At 37.0% G+C, this 5,000-nt stretch overlaps 1 non-coding gene across 1 annotated transcript; it reads right to left on the minus strand.

The window, feature by feature from the left end:
* Positions 1 to 4,708: 4,708 nt before the first annotated feature.
* On the minus strand, positions 4,709 to 4,827 carry LOC134545061 (5S ribosomal RNA). Its single transcript, XR_010078237.1, has one exon. It is a non-coding gene; the product is annotated as a 5S ribosomal RNA (ribosomal RNA).
* Between the last annotated feature and the right edge of the window lie 173 nt (positions 4,828 to 5,000).

The following is a 5,000-nucleotide window of genomic DNA, read 5'->3' on the forward strand; positions in this document are numbered from 1 at the left end:
TAGTGTCTGTGTTTTGAGGTGGTTGTTTATATTGTACACAAAAGATTTGCACACAATGCAATGTATTCTGCATAGGAAATAAAAACTCTTCAAACAGTGCCTGTCTGCAGTAGCAGCACCATCAGCAGCAGCAGCAGCAGCAGCAGCAGCAGCAGCAGCATAAAGTTCACCATTAATACCCTGAGACCTAATCCTTACAAAAAAAATATGTGTGTGTGTGTGTGTATATATGTGTATATATATATATATATGCTGAAATAAGAGTGAGATGTTTGTAAGACGTTTTCCTGCTTAAAAACTTTAAATAATTTTGCACCTAAACTATACACACAATGTAATTGATAAATTTCTTTATTTATTTATTTATTTCCCCCGCTTCAAATACCATAAGAAATTTTTTAACCAGAATTTTACCTAACGGCAGAGGTGTGGCTATAGGAGGCAATGATTGCAACAACTGATACCTTCATGACTAGTATTGTTGGCCCTTAGAAGGGCCGATAAGGTGGTACAGTGCCACAGAAAGTGCCAGCGGTCCTGCTGGCATCTTCATTTCCGCTTTGGGGCTGCTTTCTTGGGCGACTTGCTCTTTGGGGCAACCTTCTTTGGCTTTGGAGCACGGGGTTTCTTCGTGGGAGGTTTGGACACCTTTTTTGCCTTTGAAGGTGCCTTCTTGGGCTTGGGGGTTGCAGCTGCTGCCTTTTTTTTCTTTTCTGCTGTAGGCGGAGTCTTCTTGACTGGTTTCTTGCCCACCGCTGCCTTCTTGGCTACGGATCGCTTCTTTTCCTTAGGGGCAGCTGCACCACGCTTGCCGCTTGGAGCCTTGGGCTGGTCCGGAGCACCGGTGGTCCCTGAAGCCAGCTTGAAGGAGCCAGACGCACCCTTGCCTTTGGTTTGGACAAGCTCGCCGCTAGCCACTGCTGCCTTCAAGTATTTCTTGATGAAAGGTGCCAGCTTTTCCGCATCTACTTTGTAGGTAGAGGCGACGTATTTCTTGATGGCTTGCAGTGATGAGCCGCCCCTTTCCTTGAGGCTCTTGATCGCAGAGGCCACCATTTCAGATGTGCGCGGGTGCGCGGGCTTGGCTCGTGGCTTCTTCGACGCAGCCTTGCCTTTCTTCGGGGAAGCTGCCTGTGATGGGGCAACAGCTGGTGCTGCAGTCGCTGCTGCGGTATCTGCCATGACGAGACTGATCCTACAGAATGCAAGAGCAAAGTGAAAATAAAATTTTTCTCTCTGCAAATATCTGGTTACCCAATTTTCTGGTTGCGGACGGTTCAGAAAATTCTCGATGCCTTGCTCACGTAGGGAGCAGCGCACTTTGGACAGCGAAAGTAATGTAGGGCTTCTTTAGCACTGATTTTTCAATGTTTTCTAAATGTCAGCAGTCTACGATGACATAATGGGCAGTTCCACTAATAGTGTAATTTTTTTATGGCAGCTGCACTGTTTAATTTGCACTGCGAGCTGTTTAAATTTACTGCTACACCAAACAGGGAACTTTTCATTTGCAGATGTTATTCAAGGAATCAAATACGTAATTTGTGCTGGAATCACTTGAAAATGGTTAAATTAACTTAGGTATACTTTAGTGTATAGTATGCTGAAAATGTGGAGATAATTTCATGAAGGCTGTTTGCTGTGGAAGCACTAGCAAATCACCTTGTTCAGTGCCACCTGGAATGGCTTTCTTCGTGCACCTCCAAGGATGATGTGATTATTATTGTGAGTAAATTTTGTTTACATTTTCATTGTGTGAATAATAAAACTTTTAACTGTACACACAACAAGCATTTCACTTGGATCTGATGCATTCTCAAGAGTGCAGTTTCTGTTTAGCTTTTAAAACTGGCTGCCCTTCAATTCACTCAAGGTGCAGATGCAAGTTGCTGATGAAGTATTCCACACACATGCTACATTGGAGAAATATTTTAATAAAAATTAAAACTCTTGCAGGATTTCGAATAAAAACTATCCTATTTATCCCTTCTATGTTTTGGTACTGCGAAATTGAGAGAGGTAAGTAAGTTGTGAGGTTATTTTTACTTGCTTGCATGTGAGGTTAGCAGAGCAAAAATATTTTTGAAATTGCAGATACATGGTCACTTTATTTCGTTGCAAACATTTATAAGCTCGTAATCTTATTTAAAGTCTCCATACTTAATGCGTTTGGAAAACCTTCTTTCTCTCAATTTTACAATGGAACAAAATTTTACTTGTATGTGTACATTAATTCCATCTCTAAATGATGTAGGTTTACGCACCGAGATCAGGTACATTGTAGAGAGAAAAACACACGAGTACCTGCTTATTTTGAAGTTTTAATGAGTATATTAAAAAAAAAAAAAAAAAAACGATAAAAATATAATTGAAAAAGTATATTATTCACGTATTTTTGAGGATGAGGGGAGGGGGTGTTTTTGTCCGATGGTCGTTTATCTTTAAAGAAATTTCCGTTGGACCTGTGCGTTCTTGCTCTGCCAATTCTCGAAAAATGAAATATTTTAAGTCGTCTTTTATGTGCTAACTTCATTATATTTGGCTGCATTCGTATTTTTATTAGTTTTGAAACATTCATGTCACGGAAAATAATCATAAACCAGGACAAAAACGTTTTGACTAAATGTTCTAGGTTGGTTGTAAAACATTTTCTTATTTTATTTCACATCGGAAACATCTGTTAAGTTGTAAGCTTTGTAATGAATGCGACAGTCACTTGTTCGCTGAAGTGTTTGTTTAAGAAATTAGTATTGTAAATTTGTTTATGGTCTTGTTAAATGAAATTTTAAGTGAAATCATTTGGGAAAACAGAGGCTACAGGAATTTTCAACACAACTTGATGACCGACGTTGTGACTAGTGTGGGAGTGTGTGCTCGTGTAAATATCAATTTTTCTTACTCCTCGTGCCGGTCAACAGGAAAACAGCGAGTGTGTTATCTCATCGCGGGCGTGTGATTGCGTGTGGTAAATTGTGCTAGGTTAATTACCGCAAAACTCCACTGTGTGCAAATATGTAGTGTGTCGCTGTATGCAAATATTTGGTATGTCTTTTTTTTTTTTTTTTTTTTTTCAGGCAATACACACTTTGAATTTTACACAATTTCGATGCTGCAACCTAAGTGTATACATGCGAATAGGATTGCTTAAATGAAAAAGTAAAGTAGGAGGTAAGTGCAAATGTTTCCAGGAGGTTATGCACACACAATCTATTTTATGAATTAATAGTTATTATCTAAGAAAATGATAGAAGATTATAAATAATGTGTGCAGAATAATACAGAATTTGCATGTTACACAAAAAAAAATATATATATATATTCCAAATATTGTTAGCAAAATGCACCTAGATTAGTGAGCTGGATTTTTTTTTTTTTTTTGTATTTTTGTTCTGTTGATCCCACGTGGAGTCAAGGCTCCGGGATATAGAACATGTATGTGCAGACAATTAATATTTACATGATGCAAGTTACCAAGAAAAAAAATTTCAAAAAAAAAAAATACATAACATGTTACACAATTTAACTTTATGCAAAACATGAAGCAGCTGTTATCACAAGTCCATTCAACAAATTAACAGTTCAATTTCTCTATTATCAATCAAATTAAAGAATAGCTTCAGAGGGTAGGTAGGATATTCTAGAAGAATTTTTTTTACTGTTTTTTTTTTTAATACTGGTAAATTGTTTTAGTTATTTTCTGTGATATTAAGTTGTAAAGTTTTACTCCCAAGTAATTTAGTCCATTTTCAAATCGCCTAGTGTTATGTTCAACTATCCTCAATTTACTAGCATTTCTGGTGTTATACCTATGTGCGAATATCTAAAAAAAAAAAAAAAAAAAAAAAAATAATAATTTTTTTTTTCTTCTTTTTCTTAAGAATGAATAAAAAGTTTCTAGAACGTATTCATTTATGGCAGTCAGGACTTTAAGTTTTTTGAATTTTGGTCTGCAGTTAGATGATTTTTTATCTTTTGTTATTATTCTAATAGCTCCTTTTTTTTTTTTTTCCCCCAATGTTATATGGCAGAAAGAGTAGAGCTATGGCTACTGTGACATCATGCATTGATGGGAAGGTTATTGTTGGATAACAAAAATTTAGATGATATAATTTTTATTTTTTTCCATACACAACACATTGCAGGTACAATTTTACAGGTTACAGCTGTACCACCTCTAGTATTGCTGCCGACCATCCAACAAATGAGCACACTAAACAGGCATTGATGACATTGTTATCAACGTCTTTTTGAATCTCTCATTATTATACATAACTGCCCACTGAAACAGAGAAACTTCAAAATAGGTGTGTGTGTGTGTGTTTATATATATATATATATATATATATATATATATATATATATATATATATATATATATACATATATACATACATACATACATACATACATACATACATACATACATACATACATACATACATATACACTTATCTATTTATTTTTTCACTTTGAATTTTGTATGAGGTATACACATGCAAAGATTCACAGCTGCTGCTGGGTGGGTGAGTGAGTGAGTGATTGATTGATTGATTGATTGATTGATTGATTGATTGATAGAGAGTGAGTGTGTGTGTGTGTGTGTGTTAGGGGGGGGGGGGGGGGGAAATGTGGTGATTGTGGGGGAAAAAAAAATTTAAAATTGAAATTTTTAAAAAAAAATTTTTTTCTGTAGGGTGCAAAATAGTAGTGCCAACGGCACGTGGTGTTCCCAAGCGGTCACCCATCTAAGTACTAACCACGCTCGACGATGCTTAACTTCGGTGATCGGACGAGAACCGGTGTGTTCATCGTGATATGGCCGTTGGCAATGATATAGATGTTTTTTTTTTGCAGTTTGTATTTGCCACTCGAAATAGCTATACCAGGTGTGATTGTTACAAACAACAGGAGAAATCGTGTAATGAACACTCTTTTACTTCCCCCCCCCCCCCCCCCCCTCCCCACACACAACACCCACCACCCTCACCATCCCAACCACC

Source organism: Bacillus rossius, unplaced genomic scaffold (assembly GCF_032445375.1).
Source record: "Bacillus rossius redtenbacheri isolate Brsri unplaced genomic scaffold, Brsri_v3 Brsri_v3_scf55, whole genome shotgun sequence".
Lineage (NCBI taxonomy): Eukaryota > Metazoa > Arthropoda > Insecta > Phasmatodea > Bacillidae > Bacillus > Bacillus rossius.